This window comes from Oncorhynchus masou, chromosome 9 (genome assembly GCF_036934945.1).
Source record: "Oncorhynchus masou masou isolate Uvic2021 chromosome 9, UVic_Omas_1.1, whole genome shotgun sequence".
NCBI classification, from domain to species: domain Eukaryota; kingdom Metazoa; phylum Chordata; class Actinopteri; order Salmoniformes; family Salmonidae; genus Oncorhynchus; species Oncorhynchus masou.
In genome coordinates, this window is record NC_088220.1 from 48,446,531 (window position 1) to 48,465,416 (window position 18,886).

At 41.4% G+C, this 18,886-nt stretch overlaps 4 non-coding genes and 1 pseudogene across 4 annotated transcripts; 1 reads left to right on the plus strand and 4 right to left on the minus strand.

Annotated features, from left to right (window-relative positions):
• Nucleotides 1–1,145: 1,145 nt before the first annotated feature.
• LOC135545012 (large ribosomal subunit protein bL28m-like) lies at nucleotides 1,146–13,517 on the minus strand (annotated as a pseudogene).
• On the minus strand, nucleotides 6,082–6,168 carry trnastop-uca (transfer RNA opal suppressor (anticodon UCA)). The gene has a single exon. It is a non-coding gene; the product is annotated as a tRNA-Sec (tRNA).
• trnastop-uca (transfer RNA opal suppressor (anticodon UCA)) lies at nucleotides 6,698–6,784 on the minus strand. The gene has a single exon. It is a non-coding gene; the product is annotated as a tRNA-Sec (tRNA).
• trnastop-uca (transfer RNA opal suppressor (anticodon UCA)) lies at nucleotides 12,150–12,237 on the plus strand. The gene has a single exon. It is a non-coding gene; the product is annotated as a tRNA-Sec (tRNA).
• A 641-nt stretch (nucleotides 13,518–14,158) lies between the features above and the next one.
• On the minus strand, nucleotides 14,159–14,245 carry trnastop-uca (transfer RNA opal suppressor (anticodon UCA)). The gene has a single exon. It is a non-coding gene; the product is annotated as a tRNA-Sec (tRNA).
• Between the last annotated feature and the right edge of the window lie 4,641 nt (nucleotides 14,246–18,886).

Consider the following 18,886-nt stretch of genomic DNA (forward strand, 5'->3'; position numbering starts at 1 on the left):
AATTTCAACTTGATTGGAGTCCACCTGTGGCCAATTCAATTGTTTCTACGTGATTTAGAAAGAAACACACCTTTCTATATAAGGTCCCACAGTTGATAGGGGTGCATGTCAGAGCAGAAACTACACCATGAAATCCAAGGAACAATCCATAGATCTCCGACATTTCTTGGGTATTGAAAGTATCCAAGAGCAGTGGTCTCCGTCAATGGGAAAAATATGGAACTACCCAGACTCTGCCTCGAACTGGCCGTCCGACCAAAGTGAGAAACCCGGGCAAGAAGGACCTTGATCTGGGAAGAGACAAAACTACATAGTTCCTTGGCTGAGATGGGAAAACCTGCCAGAAGGACAACAGTTTCTACAGTACACTAATCTGGGGTTTATGGGAGACTGGCCAGATCAGAAGGAACCACTCCTGAGAAAAGACACATGACAACATACCTGGAGTTTGCAAACAGGCACATGAAAGACAGAACATAAGAACATAACATGGTTTGATGAGACAAAAATGTTATTATTTGGCCTGAATGCAAAGCGCTATGTCTGGAGAAAACCAGGCTCAGCTAATCACTCATTTAACACCATCCCTACAGTGAAGCATGGTGGTGGCAAAACCATGCTATGGGGATGCTTTTCAGCAGCATGGACTAAGAGACTGGTAAGGATAGAGGGAACAATGAACAGGGCCAAATACAAGCAAATCCTTGATGCGAACCTGCTTCAGTGTGAAAATGACCATAGACTGGGGGCGACGATTTACATTCCAACAGGACAATTACCACAAGCATACAGCCAAAGCAAAGCTGGAATGGCTTCAGAACAAGAATGTGACAGTCCTTGAGTGGCCCGGCCATTTCTGCTCACCTCCACTCCCCATCTACTTTAACAGCGCTTGAGAAAATATAGAAGAATGGAAGAAAATTCCCAAATCCAGATGTGCAAAGCTGAAACGGACATACCCAAGACGACTCAAAGGTGCTTCTACAAAGTTTTGACTCCGGTTTGAATACTTATGACATTTTCTGGGATCTTTAATTTCAGCTCATGAAACATGGGACCAACACTTTACATGTTTATATGTTTATATTTTTGTATATTCAGTATATATGTGTGCTCATGAACCAGCATTACAACCATGTCTGGAAAACGTCATTCACCTTTTATGGTAACAAAAACACCCTCATTTGCTGTATGATTGAGATTTTGGAGCTGGTCCCTGACGGTCTCTAAAAGAAAGCGCAATGGCAAATCTTAGCACATTTCTGGAAAGGTGTGGGCAGAAGGGTAATGTTCTGAAGTTACTTTTTCAAACCAAATGCATGCCGCCTACAGCGAGTGCCAAACACTGTCCGCATATTCTGCAATATTGAAACAATTTAAAAGTGCTGCAGCCAACACTTCTATGCAAAATATAATGTATAAAAATATAAACGCAACATACAACAATTAACAATTTTACTGAGTTACAGGTCATAAGAAAATCAGTCAATTTAAATGTATTATGCCCTAATCAATGGATTTCACATGACTGGGCATTGGGGAGCCCAGTGGGGAGCCCAGCCAATCAGAATTCGTTTTTCCACACAAAAGGGCTTTATTAGACAGAAATACTTGGTTTTGGTGGCTGGTCTCAAGACGATCCTGCAGGTGAAGAAGGCAGATGTGGAGGTCCTGGGCTGGCGTGGTTACACTTGGTCTGCAGTTGTGAGGATGGTTGAGCGTACTGCCAAATTCTTTAAAATGAAATTGGAGGCGGCTTATGGTAGAGAAATGAACATTAAATTCTCTGGCAACAGCTCTGGTGGACATTCCTGCAGTCAGAATGCCAATTGCGCGCTCCCTCAATGTGACACATCTATACATTTTAGAGTGGCCTTTTATTGTCCCCAGCACAAGGTGCACCTGTGTAATGATCATACTGTTTAATAATCTTTTTGATATGTCTGGTGGATGGATTATTTTGGCAAAGGAGAAATGCTCACTAAATAGGGATGTAAATAAATGTGTGCACAAATAAGCTTCTTGGGCGTATGGAACATTTCTGGGATCTTTTATTTGAACTCATAAAACATGGGACCAACACTTTACACGTTGCGTTATATTTAGTTCAGTATATGAATTATTAGTTTATCAACACATGATTGTGTTTCTATCTCCTGCCCTGGTATAGGCTCTGAGATTATATAGGCTATGATGTTGCGCTCCTATCGCACAGCAACACCATCAAATATATTAAACAGGGCGATTGGTCTATTTACTTCAGAGCATGCTTGGCTATTGAATGAGCGATGGATAAATGGTAGCCTAATATTTGGGTCGTTCTACCAAATCAGTGTCTTTTGAGAAGTGTGACTTGTTTAAAAACAAACTTGATTTGAGCTCTTTTTAACATCGTCTTAAAAGAGTATATGTTCAACTTCAAGTGGTTATATATAAAAAAATAAATATAGTAAGTGCCAAATAAAGTGACAGGGTTGACGATTTCTTCTTAAAATCAGCCATAAATTCCCTTGTGGCAGGAAGAATGGGAAGCTTGTGCGCAACAGGGAGTAGCAAGCTTCACAAAAATGTTGGATGCTCAACCCATTCAGCTTTCCAGCACAAAATGGCCAAAAAGAGTAGAATCAACTCACCTGCTTTTACACTATGATTTGACTATTAGATATTTATTTTGGAAAAAATACTTTAAAAGGGAATTGTTTCATCATATAAAAAAAAAGTGTTCAGTTAAACGCTTGACCTTAAAATGAGGGAGAGACGTAAGAGTCACTGAATGATAATCTTCAGAAATTAATGTCAAAGAAACAAAATAAGTAACGCTTTACAAGGATGGAGAACCTTGCGAGACATTTCGGGATTGACATGTCAAAATGCTGAATTTTGTCACTTCAGCAAGCCTTTTTATATAAAAATGTGATTTATTGACTTCTCCATGTGGTCTTTACTAAAAGGGCATTAATTTTATAAAATTAAATATTGGTGCACAATTTCCACTTAAAATATCACAGGGCACTGTTTTCGTGGAATAACCTATTTGTTGTGTAGCAGGAATAAACCAGTCATGACAGAAATGGAGAGACATGTCCTGCAAATGATGATGATTTAGGCCTAAGCTATATAATAAAAGCAAAATAAATATGAGGATTCATGCTGCTATCTGATCTTATTCATCAATTTTATCATTAGGCCTACATTAAATGTTTTTAGTAGCCTACCATTACTATAATACCCATGCATCAAACACCCCCAAAAGAACAACATTTGCTTGCAATACAATTGTTCAACCACTAGAAGTTGTGCATATGGGAAAATGGGATACCTAGATACCTAGCCAGTTGCACAACTGAATGCATTCAAATAAATGAGATTTTCGGATATGGTCTGAGCTGTATGTGCGATATGCACACTTTCCCATAAACTTCAAAATTGAGAAATACCAACCTTTGTGGAAAAACGGGCACACGCAAGGTTTAGAGTATTTTTTTGTGTGCACGCACCACCTTTGATAAATGAGGCCCATGGCTGTCTATCGTTCTTAAAATGATACTGAAAAGTGGTAATCACTCCCATCTAGAGGATAAACATGAGTATGACAGTCTAGATTAGGAATCAAGAGCACAGTACCGTACAACGAACCACAACAATAACTAAGAAGTGTCTTTCAATGGGACCAAGTGACCACCAAGTGTCACCATCAACAGGAAGTGACCTCAGCGCTCCTCGAAAAAATTGGCCTTTAATTTTTCCTCCATCAGCTGTGGTTCAGAGAGCTTCTGGATGGCCAGCTCCTTCACCGGGTTCTCCACACAGCTCTTGAACAAAGGCTCCGGCTCCTGGGAAACAAAACAATAGAGTCCCGTTAGAGAGATTATGGGCACGAGCAGATACAATCTAAAAAATAGTCCCGTTAGAGAGATTATGGGCACGAGCAGATACAATCTAAAAATCAGTCAATATCACCCGTGCATTTTTTACCCTGTCAGGGTGATTACTGTGGGACACCATATGTCCCGTGTGACTGAAACGATGCAGTTACCTTGTGCTCCAGCTGTCTCTGTTCCTCCATGGCCTCATCCACACTCAGGCCAACCCACTCAGCTTCCTCTGCGGGGAGCTCAAACTGCTGCTGGGGGCAATGGAAGAGGGGCGGAAGACAGAATGCGAGGGAGAGAGATGAGGGAGACCTCATTACATCATCTATAAACTTTGTGCAGCACTTTCACTGACTTTATGAATGGATGTTGCGTCATCTCCTATAGCAACTTCGTGAAAGCTCAAGACAAAAGTGTGTTGGAATTTCAAACCGTCATGGCCCAAAACATAACGAACCGACCTTGTGCTTGGTGTAGATCCTCTCCTTCTTGACAGGGTCCTCTGGGTCGAGCTGGGTGTCTTTAAAGGCCCACCTCAGGTCCATTCAGGTCCTCCTTTGGTGTCTGGAGGAGAATCAAGCGAGTCATTGGATGATGAAACCCACGCTGTGCCATCTTCTCAAAACACGGCACGTTGGACAATTGACATGTATCCACACACTATAGCTAAAGACGGCAACATGCAGACTCCTCTCTCACCCTCAGGATGTAATAGTCAATGAGGTCAAGGATGCGAGCCGTGACGGTGATGGTGAGCTTGTGGTTGAGGAGCTCACTGTACAGCTCTCTGGTGAACAGCTGTGGCTTCCAGACTCTTTCCAGCCTGGTGGAGAGCTGAAGAGATAGACACTGTTAGGATACATGCTCAGATATAGAATAAAGTGTGTCTGTGAATACAGGGAACACAACAAATGCTCATGATATTCATTAATGCCCTTCATAGTACTCACTTTGTCATTGTTTGCATATCTGAAGCCTGATATCCATCCTTCACCTCCCCATAGGCCATCCTGGGACTCAGGGGGGAGTAAATGGGGAAGTCTTGGACCCGCTCCTTGTGCCTTGTTTTGGGGTTGGCCCTGTATTTGACTCCCAGGGCCTTCCAGTGGACCGGTGTGGCCTGCGTGGTCTCCTCCAGAGAGCAGAGGTAGTATTTGGGGAGGAAGGCATAGATCCCCTGCTTCAGTTTAAGGGCTTCCCAGATCTTTGAGGGGTACTTGTGGAGAGGAATGGTCACTGGGTTGGTATTGACGCATGCCTAGCTGGGAAAACAAAAATATAATTGGACCAAGAGTAGTCTTATTTACAATTCCTTTACTTATTTGTTAAATTAAATATCTTTACATTTAATTGTGTGTTTGTTAAACTCATTGTTAGACAACAGCAAGGTAAGGTGAAATAGCTATTTAAATATGAATATGGAAGAGTCGGTGTAGCTTACTAACGTTAGCGAGATGTTGCTGCTGTGTTGTCTGGAGGTCAACAGCGAGCAATGCCGCACGTTCGGATTCACTAAACTAGCTACAGTAGCTGGATAGGACAGCTATGAAGCTATTTATAATATAATTTCTAATTTGTTGCCAAATACTCGTCTCTACTCAGTTCAAACGGCAACTTATCTTTGAATTGGATAAACGACCAACTACACCATCAGATGCCGTTTATATCTCTCCACGTTACAAAAACAAGGACATGCAACATTTCCGCCTACATGCTTGGTTAAGAAAAAAGACGGCGAAGCGATGATTGGTTTATCGGGTTTGGCAGTCATTATGTGCTTCCGGTCTTGTTTGTTGAAGGATGCATAGAATTTGCGCCGCGCTGCACCAGATTTTTTTTTACTGTTTTGAGTGACGCAATAATCATTTTATAAAACACTGTAATCCAGAGCAATTCATAGTAGCAATTAGCCTTAAATGCCCTGTTCAAGGACACATTGACAGATGTTTCACCTTGTCGGAGATTTGAACCACCGGGCCTTCGGCAACTGACAACGCTCTAACCGCTAAATTTACCTCTCATCAATACCCAAATGAATGTACCAAGACAGCGTGAATCTGTAGAAATACAACTAACTATAAAACAACATATATACATTCAGGAACACACATAGATTTTAGTTTATTTTGCTGCGTAGTATATAAATCAACGAATGTGTTTAAGCATTGTTGGTGATCAAAGTCCATGTATTTTGCGCGTTTATAAATGACGCCCGAAAGGTGGAATTGAACCACTCTGCCGCTAAGCAGCTACAGGTTTGAAGCCTGCACCCCGGACCACCGAGGCTCATCCGAGCAATTGATGAAGAGTTCTCAATGCTTATTTATACCTAACCGTATACATAAGTGTTTCAGTGTCGGTGACAAAATGTTGCGGTAAAAGCAGCCGTACCATTTAGTATAAGGAATGTACGTTTTCCTACAATGAAAATCGCAGGCATTTTAGTGACTGTATAATGAAAGAAACACAGAAATTAAACTAAGTACGTTGTTAAGGGAGGGCTTTTCGAAATAATGCAAAAATGCTAAGATTTGATTGGCTGGTAGACAAGAAAAGGGGTGGAGTTTTTATAGTATGTATCCAGGGTACGTACGCAATTACTTGGATCCTACAACACCGCACAATAAAATTCAGTAGGACCTGTCTATGTGAAGATTTCATTGTTTAGGTCCCGGCCCATCCACAATTTGTGACTCTGTATTTACCTCCAGGAACACAATTGCGTTTGTTTTGCTGCGTAATATATATATATATATATATATCAGCGAATTCGTAAGAACATCATTGGTGATCAAAGTCCATTACATTTGAATGTTGATAAATGACGCCCGAAAGGTGGAATTGAACCACTCTGCCGCTAAGCAGCTACAAGTTTGAAGCCTGCACCCCGGACCACCGAGGCTCATCCGGGCATTTAATGAAGAGTTCTCAATGCTTATTTATACCTAACCGTATACATAAGTGTTTCAGTACCGGTGACAAAATGTTGCGGTAAAAGCAGCCGTACCATTTAGTATAAGGAATGTACGTTTTCCTACAGTGAAAATCGCAGGCATTTTAGTGACTGTATAATGAAAGAAACACAGAAATAAAGTATGTTGTTAAGGGAGGATTTTTCGAAAGAATGCAAAATTGCTAAGATTTGATTGGCTGGTTGATAACAAAATGGTGGAGTTTTTATAGTGTGTATCCAGGGTCACCATCAAATAATGGCTGGTCCCTGGCTCTGACCCCATTCTCAGAGTGTGTCTAAGGCACAGGAGACTGCTGAGAACAGTACAGCTCATAATAATGTATGCAGCGGAGTACATGGAATGTTATCAAATACATGGAAACCATGTGTTTGATTTATTTGATACCATTCCCCTGATTCCGCTTCAGCCGTTACCACGAGCCCGCCCTCCCCAATTAAGGTGTCACCAACCTCCTGTGGTTTCAGGGGGAGTGGAATATCCCAAAAAATAAATTTCCAATTCACACATGCACTTTTACATGTGTGAAATAGGACAAATGTAAGCACCCACCTAATTATCTTATCTTATTATCTCTGTAATGAGGTGTCTTAGGCAAAATGCTGTATTTTTGGGCCTATTTACTTTATATGGTTGGCAGGACACTGAGGGTAGAATTGCCCATTATAAAGAGAAATTATGACAAAATGCATTACAGTCGGCGATGTAATCAGCTTCTCTATGGTAGGAAGAGCAGGACTCTTATTTATGGGTTCATTCATTTCAAGCATGTTTTGTGCACAAAGGAAGCAGAATTTCATAATTAATTTTATTCCAGCACTTTCGGTGAAGATAGACACACGACTGTAAAAAAGCAATCCAAATGATATTTCAGGATCATGTATACATATTCATATATACAAACTAACAACCAATTAACAACCAACTTTTTTATTTGGGGCTATGGTAGTTAATTGAAAAACATTCTAACCGTATTTCTGATTGCCTTCTCAACTCACCATGACATACTTTTAATGTGGGACTATGACAGTCAATTGCAATCTAGTCTGACATAATGTCTCTTTTCTCACCAACACTAATGAGACGGGTGTGCTTGATGCATGTAGCTTTGGGGCATTTTATGCCGCGTTCAAAACAACTGGGAAGTGGGAACTTAGAAATCTCCTACTTCCGACATCAGTGTGTTCAAAATAACTGGGAGCTCGGGAATTTTTTTTTGCTCCGACTGGGAAAAATCGTTTTGAATGTCGTCCAACACGGAATTCCAACTCTGGCTTCTTTCTACAGCTCCGACTTTCCGACATGAAGATCACCGACGTCAGGATTCAACCTAGTTCCCAATTGTTTTGAATCCTGCATTAAAGTCAGGGGGCGTGGTTGACATCGCACACCTCATCTCTGCTGTCACATTCAACCTGGATCGATATTTGGTTTTAATGCAGACGAGAGTACTGAATCCAGCTTCACACAGATATGAGCTTGTGAAGAGTACCATGAGTTTTACGGTGCTTTCAAGAGAGCTGCGAACTCGGACAAATACGTCAGTGATCTCCTGGTCGGAAAGTCGGAGCTCTAGAAAGAGGCACGAGTTCTCGAGTTGACATTCCGAGTTGGATGACTGTTCAAATGGATTGTTTAAGTCGGAGCTAGTGTTGAACGCACTGAAGTCAGAAGTTGGAGATTTCCGAGTTCTCAGTTCCGAGTTCCAAGTTGCTTCGAAGCGGTATTAGTTCTCAGAGGGAGACGGCAGGAACCAAAGCTTCTCCATCTTCTCCATGTGTCATTCTGCCACATGACAGCTCGATCAACTGTTCAATTTCACTTACCGGCAAGTCAACTGAGCCAGGATCACAGTCAAATGGACTGGGAAGTAGGTCCCAAATATGGAAAGCGAAAATGAGCAAACCGTCTTACCTGGAACAATAATTATAATTTTATCATTATCAAGTGTCAAATGTCCTTTTCTTTACATGTGTTTTTTTCACTTATCCAGTGTGTGTTTACGGGTGATTTGAATACTTGATAATTATATTTTTTCACTTGCTTTTTCAAGTGTCAAATGTAATTTTTTGTACACATGATTTTCTTCTCCTTTCCATACCCATCTGTGCAAAAGCCCACCATTCGATCCCATGGAATCTGTTTTCGTCAATATAGCCACACAGCACACAGAACATCCCCTGTGCCATTTCATACTTGATGTTAAGCTAATGGGCATAATTGCCAACCCAAAGATGACGCTGGTGGGGCACATATCTAGGATATATTAACAGGTGCATTACGAGTGTCTGATGAGGATGTCGTGACCTGTAACACAAAATACCTGAGTAAAGGATTATGCCTTCACTCTTCGCCGTGAGTTATTCTCATACACAAAATAACAATAATCGAGAGACAGAACAATATGTCCCTGTGAATAGCATCCTCCGACATGTATAGCGTGTACGTGCACCTTGGCCCTCACAGCTAACATCCATTTGGACAGCATAAGCCCGGTAGATTGCTAGCAATGGCATCAACTATTTGTTTAATTAACAGTGTTATCTGACAAAGGTATTGATGTGAGTCTCTGTGCCTCCATTAGCCGCGGGAATTAGTGTGGGTGTAAAAAGGCCGTCCTGCTCCTCCCCTCTCGACCTAACTTCCCCTCACAGTCCCTTCAGCTTCCCTTAAGTCCTGTTAGTTTTGCTGCTCAGCCTACCTAAGTTATCCCCCGCCCATTATAGCCCTGCCATTACCAACCAATCAGAGCGGTTGGAAATGTGCATCTGGACACTGCACCCGCCCACTCTTTTCTGAGTGTTATTACCATCCAAAGGGAGAAGTCACATGTTTCTGAGGACCTTTTATTGTCGACAGTAACCTGATTGTTTGAATGTTGTGCGTGTATCTAAATTCCCACAACAATAAGATTCCAAGTAATTCGGATGACCAAAATCATATGAACATCTTCAAAGGAAACTGTGTGGTGGTGACTATCAAGAGCACAGTGATGGGCATCAACATCATGTTCTAACCAGACAGCACGATAGAGGACAGAACCAAACCAATCAGTATACAGCGGACGTCAAGTACAGCCCAGACGTTCAGGCCTCTCCAGTCACAGCCAGGTGAGACCTGCCGGTCCCAAGCCTGGAGCCCCACCTGCAAGAACCGTGCTATTTCCGGTCCGAGGGTTCTGCAACCTCCAGACACTGCCTCAGGGGACCTGCCAGAAGTCACCCCTGATGTTTCCCCTGACCAAGTTGTCCATTTCCCATCCTTCCTGGTAGGGTCAGAGCTCCCTTCCTTCCCGGTAGGCTTACAACCCCCTCCCTTCCCAGTAGGGTTTAAAAGCTCTGTTCTTTGTATCTACAGAGCCAGTTGTTTTTCCCAATAGTCATTTCCTATAGTCGTTTAGAATGCCTAATACAATTTTATTTATTTATTTTTTCACCTTTATTTAGGCAAGTTGAGAACAAGTTCTCATTTACAACTGCGGCCTGGCCAAGATAAAGCAAAGCAGTTCGACACATATAACAACATAGAGTTACACATGGAGTAAAACAAACATACAGTCAATAATACAGTAGAAAAATAAGTATATATACAATGTGAGCAAATTATGTGAGATAAGGGAGGTAAAGGTAATAAATAGGCCATGGTGGCAAAGTAAATACAATATAGCAATTAAAACACTGGAATGGTAGATTTGACAGTAGATGAGTGTGCAAAGTAGAACTACTGGGTTGCAAAGGAGCACAATAAATAAATACAGTAGGGGAAGAGGTAGTTGTTTGGGCTATTTATAGATGGGCTATGTGCAGGTGCAATGATCTGTGAGCTGCTCTGACAGCTGGTGCTTAAAGCTAGTGAGCGAGATACCTGGGTATGTAGTTGGCTCATACGTCAACTTTGCTCATACACTGCTGCCATCTTGTGGACACTATTGGAATTACAACCAGAGGGATGGCTCGATGTGGGACCTTTCTGTTGCATTTCAAAGATGGTGATCTATTGTGTTATATTTTCCTACATTCCATATCATATTTCCACAAACGTCATAGTGTTTCATTTCAAATGGTACCAAGAATATGCATATCCTTGCTTCAGGGCCTGAGCTACAGGCAGTTAGATTTGGATATGTCATTTTAGGCGAAATTTGAAGTAAAGGGGGCTAACCCTAAGAAGTCTCCAAAACACAACATAATGATGTCTTTTCAATGTAGTCGCTTTAACTACCAGTTAATCCAATAGCAAATGTAAGATATGTGTTTCAAATCACCCTTAGAAGTGCTCAAAGTAATATGGTACAGTACTGTAAATTACAGTACAGTTTTCACATTAGGCAATACACTTATATTACCCAACAAAATTGACAGAAAATCTATCATTTCCATAATACAGTACTGTATATATCCAATGTGTAATCAAAGGTGTGATCAATGAAGACATCCTCTACAAAATAAGTATACTATCTTGTAATCAAATGTAAGAATTTATTTTTTTATTTTTTTAAACAATGTTTAGCACACATTAATTTGCATCAAGCCTGTCTTGAGCATTTGCCCATAGATTCTCATCCACATCACAGTCAATCTGGATGTCAGAAGGTGAATTCACCAATTTGTAAGTCGCTCTGGATAAGAGCGTCTGCTAAATGACTTAAATGTAAATGTAATGTCCTCATTGTTCATGCACCTTGAGAAAAACCTTTTGCCATGGCGAATCCAAGCTTGACATTGGTCGGCGTTGATGTTGTCGCATGCCTCATCCATGGAAGGAGGGTGGCACACCAAACCATCTTAATAAGAGATAGCTACGCACACAGAAATGTTTCCCCCACATTGTGCAGGCACTTGGAGGGTTGCCTGTTGGCCTATGAGCGGGTTTCCATGTATTTGATAACATTCCATTTACTCCGTTCCATACATAATTATGAACTGTACATTATGAACACAGCAGCCTCCTGTGCCTTAGACACCCTTGGAGAATGGGGTCAAAGCTAGGGACCAGCCATTATTTGATGGTGACACAGGATGCGCAATGTAAACACTCCACCCCTTTTGTTATCAACCAGCCAATCAAATCTTAGTAATTTTGCATTATTTCGAGAAGCCCTCCCTTAACAAGAAACTTCGTTAAATTTCTGTGTTTCTTTCAATATACAGTCACTTAAATGCATGCTTGCGATTTTCATTGTAGGAAACATACATTCCTTATACTAAATAATACGGTTGCTTTTACCACAACATTTTGTCACCGACACTGAAACATTTATGTACACCCTCAGGTGTATATAGGCACTGCGAACTCTTATTCGAATGCCCGGATGAGCCTCGGTGGTCCCCTGGTGCAGGCTTCAAACCTGTAGCTGCTTAGCGGCAGAGTGGTTCAATTCCACCTTTCGGGCGTCATTTCTCATCATTCAAATGTATGGACTTTGATCACCAACAACGTTTGTTCGAATTCGCTGATATTATATACTACGCAGCAAAATAAACGTAATTGTGTTTTTAGAGGTAAATATAAGTAAAAAAGTGTGGATGGGCTGCCTACATCCTACCAAATTTTAAGAGATAAGTGCACACATTCCCTCCCCCCACGTTGTCCAGGCCATTGGACAACACGCTTCTGCCCACAGTCCTGAGTTTTGGCCAGGTTGAACCAGCATCAAGCACCATCACTCTCTAAAAATATATTTTGGTTAGTTATTTTTATAGTAGAGTTCCAATATGATATTGTGAAGTAAGTTGCATAGCATGTGCATCAAATAGTAACAGTAATACACTATATAGTGCTGTACCTGAACATACTCGGACCCCAGTTGTTCCACCCGGTCGTTGTTTCTCTCAAAAGGCACCAGAAAAAAAATGTGTTTCATAGATACCCGGTGCCTCTTCAAAAGGCGGTTGTTGCTGTCAACGTTCTCCTCAATAGGCCAGCGTAATTTCCGACAGCCGTATGTCATTCCTGGCTTTCACCGTTTCCACCACTGCCCACAACTGCTGGTCGGTCAGCACACGGCCACCACCATGTGGTCTTCTGTCAATTCTGAGGGTAAAACAGGGTCAATAGATCATACTGATCATAATGTCAGAATACTGTAACATGTTTTGCGAATTTACATGTGTTAGAATGTAATTTACTGTAAATGTAATAGTAAAGTATTGATATGTAGGCTGAGTGCGTTTTTAAAAAAGTATATAGTTCTGTCCTTGAGCTTTTTCTTGTCTATCGATGTTCTTTATTATGTCATTCTTTGTAATGTTTCATGTTTTGTGTGGACCCCAGGAAGAATAGCTGCTGCTTTTGCAACAGCTAATGGGGACCCTAATAAAATACCCCCCCAAAAAAGTATAGTACATATCCCGAAGACTGGTTTTCTTGGCGAAATGTTCTTGTGATCGAATTGGCAGTTGATCTTCTCAGATTGGGGTGAATTTATCAGGCAGCCTCTGCCATGGTAAGGCCGGTGTATACCACATGGTCACCAACAACTGGTCACCAACAACGGCCCAGACTTCATTAGACACAACAGTTCCCTGCCGTCTGTCTCCCTCCCTCTGATGTCCACATCTTTGATGGGGCCCATGCCCACCTCTTTGACCTCTTTGATGGGGCCCATGCCCACCTCTCTGACCTCTTTGATGGGGCCCATGCCCACCTCTCTGACCTCTTTTCTGTGGCCCATGCCCACCTATTTGACTTCTTTGATGGGGCCCATGCCCACCTCTTTGACCTCTTTGATGGAGCCCATGCCCACCTCTTTGACTTCTTTGATGGGGCCCATACCCACCTCTTTGACCTCTTTGATGGGGCACATGCCCACCTCTTTTACTTTTTTGATGGGGCCCATGCCCACCTCTTTGACCTCTTTGATGGGGCTCATTCCCACCTCTTTGACGGACCCCTTGTCCACAAGCTATTTGATTTCTTCCTCTCCCTTGCTGTCTATCCTGCTCCATATTGAAATCAATTAGCAATAACAAGTAGTCATTATGCATGGTTATCATGTATCATACATGTCATTTTAAATGTTTATACTTTAAACACATTTTATTTCTGTAGTTCTCAAAATCCATTAAGCGCAGATGGATTAAATGATGGTCAAAAGTATTTAAGCAAGGGCCTGGACAACGTGGGGGGAGGGAAAGTGTGCACTTATCTCTTAAAATTTGGTAGGATGTAGGCGGCCCATCCACAATTTTTTACTTATATTTACCTCTAAAAACACAATTACGTTTCTACGTTGCTGCGTAGTATATAATATCAGCGAATTCGTACAAACATTGTTGGTGATCAAAGTCCATACATTTGAATGATGAGAAATTACACCCGAAAGGTGGAATTGAACCACTCTGCCGCTAAGCAGCTACAGGTTTGAAGCTTGCACCCCGGACCACCGAGGATCATCCGGGCATTTGAATGAGAGTTCGCAGTGCCTATATACACCTGAGGGTGTACATAAATGTTTCAGTGTCGGTGACAAAATGTTGTGGTAAAAGCAACCGTATTATTTAGTATAAGGAATGTATGTTTTTCTACAATGAAAATCGCAGGCATTTTAGTGACTGTATAATGAAAGAAACACAGAAATAAAGTATGTTGTTAAGGGAGGATTTTTCGAAAGAATGCAAAATTGCTAAGATTTGATTGGCTGGTTGATAACAAAATGGTGGAGTTTTTATAGTGTGTATCCAGGGTCACCATCAAATAATGGCTGGTCCCTGGCTCTGACCCCATTCTCAGTGTGTCTAAGGCACAGGAGACTGCTGAGAATAGTACAGCTCATAATAATGTATGCAGCGGAGTACATGGAATGTTATCAAATACATGGAAACCATGTGTTTGATTTATTTGATACCATTCCCCTGATTCCGCTTCAGCCGTTACCACGAGCCCGCCCTCCCCAATTAAGGTGTCACCAACCTCCTGTGGTTTCAGGGGGAGTGGAATATCCCAAAAAATAAATTTCCAATTCACACATGCACTTTTACATGTGTGAAATAGGACAAATGTAAGCACCCACCTAATTATCTTATCTTATTATCTCTGTAATGAGATGTCTTAGGCAAAATGCTGTATTTTTGGGCCTATTTACTTTGTATGGTTGGCAGGACACTGAGGGTAGAATTGCCCATTATAAAGAGAAATTATGACAAAATGCATTACAGTCGGCGATGTAATCAGCTTCTCTATGGTAGGAAGAGCAGGACTCTTATTTATGGGTTCATTCATTTCAAGCATGTTTTGTGCACAAAGGAAGCAGAATTTCATAAATAATTTTATTCCAGCACTTTCGGTGAAGATAGACACACGACTGTAAAAAAGCAATCCAAATGATATTTCAGGATCATGTATACATATTCATATATACAAACTAACAACCAATTAACAACCAACTTTTTTATTTGGGGCTATGGTAGTTAATTGAAAAACATTCTAACCGTATTTCTGATTGCCTTCTCAACTCACCATCACATACTTTTAATGTGGGACTATGACAGTCAATTGCAATCTAGTCTGACATAATGTCTCTTATCTCACCAACACTAATGAGACGGGTGTGCTTGATGCATGTAGCTTTGGGGCATTTTATGCCGCGTTCAAAACAGCTGGGAAGTGGGAACTTAGAAATCTCCTACTTCCGACATCAGTGTGTTCAAAATAACTGGGAGCTCGGGAAAAAAATTTGCTCCGACTGGGAAAAATCGTTTTGAATGTCGTCCAACACGGAATTCCAACTCTGGCTTCTTTCTACAGCTCCGACTTTTCGATATTTGGTTTTAATGCAGATCGATATTTGGTTTTAATGCAGAGTACTGAATCCAGCTTCACACAGATATGAGCTTGTGAAGAGTACCATGAGTTTTACGGTGCTTTCAAGAGAGCTGCGAACTCGGACAAATACGTCAGTGATCTCCTGGTCGGAAAGTCGGAGCTCTAGAAAGAGGCACGAGTTCTCGAGTTGACATTCCGAGTTGGATGACTGTTCAAATGGATTGTTTAAGTCGGAGCTAGTGTTGAACGCACTGAAGTCAGAAGTTGGAGATTTCCGAGTTCTCAGTTCCGAGTTCCAAGTTGCTTCGAAGCGGTATTAGTTCTCAGAGGGAGACGGCAGGAACCAAAGCTTCTCCATCTTCTCCATGTGTCATTCTGCCACATGACAGCTCGATCAACTGTTCAATTTCACTTACCGGCAAGTCAACTGAGCCAGGATCACAGTCAAATGGACTGGGAAGTAGGTCCCAAATATGGAAAGCGAAAATGATCAAACCGTCTTACCTGGAACACGTCTTAGCAATTGTAATTATAATTTTATCATTATCAAGTGTCAAATGTCCTTTTCTTTACATGTGTTTTTTTCACTTATCCAGTGTGTGTTTACGGGTGATTTGAATACTTGATAATTATATTTTTTCACTTGCTTTTTTCAAGTGTCAAATGTAATTTTTTGTAAACATGATTTTCTTCTCCTTTCCATACCCATCTGGGCAAAAGCCCACCATTCGATCCCATGGAATCTGTTTTCGTCAATATAGCCACACAGCACACAGAACATCTCCTGTGCCATTTCATGCTTGATGTTAAGCTAATGGGCATAATTGCCAACCCAAAGATGACGCTGGTGGGGCACATATCTAGGATATATTAACAGGTGCATTACGAGTGTCTGATGAGGATGTCGTGACCTGTAACACGAAATACCTGAGTAAAGGATTATGCCTTCACTCTTCGCCGTGAGTTATTCTCATACACAAAATAACAATAATCGAGAGACAGAACAATATGTCCCTGTGAATAGCATCCTCCGACATGTATAGCGTGTACGTGCACCTCGGCCCTCACAGCTAACATCCATTTGGACATAAGCATAAGATTGCTAGCAATGGCATCAACTATTTGTTTAATTAACAGTGTTATCTGACAAAGGTATTGATGTGAGTCTCTGTGCCTCCATTAGCCGCAGGAATTAGTGTGGGTGTAAAAAAGGCCGTCCTGCTCCTCCCCTCTCGACCTAACTTCCCCTCACAGTCCCTTCAGCTTCCCTTAAGTCCTGTTAGTTTTGCTGCTCAGCCTACCTAAGTTATCCCCCGCCCATTATAGCCCTGCCATTACCAACCAATCAGAGCGGTTGGAAATGTGCATCTGGACACTGCACCCGCCCACTCAGTTCTGAGTGTTATTACCATCCAAAGGGAGAAGTCACATGTTTCTGAGGACCTTTTATTGTCGATAGTAACCTGATTGTTTGAATGTTGTGCGTGTATCTAAATTCCCACAACAATAAGATTCCAAGTAATTCGGATGACCAAAATCATATGAACATCTTCAAAGGAAACTGTGTGGTGGTGACTATCAAGAGCACAGTGATGGGCCTCAACATCATGTTCTAACCAGACAGCACGATAGAGGACAGAACCAAACCAATCAGTATACAGCGGACGTCAAGTACAGCCCAGACGTTCAGGCCTCTCCAGTCACAGCCAGGTGAGACCTGCCCGTCCCAAGCCTGGAGCCCCACCTGCAAGAACCGTGCTATTTCCGGTCCGAGGGTTCTGCAACCTCCAGACACTGCCTCAGGGGACCTGCCAGAAGTCACCCCTGATGTTTCCCCTGACCAAGTTGTCCATTTCCCATCCTTCCTGGTAGGGTCAGAGCTCCCTTCCTTCCCGGTAGGCTTACAACCCCCTCCCTTCCCAGTAGGGTTTAAAAGCTCTGTTCTTTGTATCTACAGAGCCAGTTGTTTTTCCCAATAGTCATTTCCTATAGTCGTTTAGAATGCCTAATACAATTTTATTTATTTATTTATTTATTTTTTCACCTTTATTTAGGCAAGTTGAGAACAAGTTCTCATTTACAACTGCGGCCTGGCCAAGATAAAGCAAAGCAGTTCGACACATATAACAACATAGAGTTACACATGGAGTAAAACAAACATACAGTCAATAATACAGTAGAAAAATAAGTATATATACAATGTGAGCAAATTATGTGAGATAAGGGAGGTCAAGGTAATAAATAGGCCATGGTGGCAAAGTAAATACAATATAGCAATTAAAACACTGGAATGGTAGATTTGACAGTAGATGAGTGTGCAAAGTAGAACTACTGGGTTGCAAAGGAGCACAATAAATAAATACAGTAGGGGAAAAGGTAGTTGTTTGGGCTATTTATAGATGGGCTATGTGCAGGTGCAATGATCTGTGAGCTGCTCTGACAGCTGGTGCTTAAAGCTAGTGAGCGAGATACCTGGGTATGTAGTTGGCTCATACGTCAACTTTGCTCATACACTGCTGCCATCTTGTGGACACTATTGGAATTACAACCAGAGGGATGGCTCGATGTGGGACCTTTCTGTTGCATTTCAAAGATGGTGATCTATTGTGTTATATTTTCCTACATTCCATATCATATTTCCACAAACGTCATAGTGTTTCATTTCAAATGGTACCAAGAATATGCATATCCTTGCTTCAGGGCCTGAGCTACAGGCAGTTAGATTTGGATATGTCATTTTAGGCGAAATTTGAAGTAAAGGGGGCTAACCCTAAGAAGTCTCCAAAACACAACATAATGATGTCTTTTCAATGTAGTCGCTTTAACTACCAGTTAATCCAATAGCAAATGTAAGATATGTGTTTCAAATCACCCTTAGAAGTGCTCAAAGTAATATGGTACAGTACTGTAAATTACAGTACAGTTTTCACATTAGGCAATACACTTATATTCCCAACAAAATTGACAGAAAATCTATCATTTCCATAATACAGTACTGTATATATCCAATGTGTAATCAAAGGTGTGATCAATGAAGACATCCTCTACAAAATAAGTATACTATCTTGTAATCAAATGTAAGAATTTATTTTTTTTTTTTTTTAAACAATGTTTAGCACACATTAATTTGCATCAAGCCTGTCTTGAGCATTTGCCCATAGATTCTCATCCACATCACAGTCAATGTCCTCATTGTTCATGCACCTTGAGAAAAACCTTTTGCCATGGCGAATCCAAGCTTGACATTGGTCGGCGTTGATGTTGTCGCATGCCTCATCC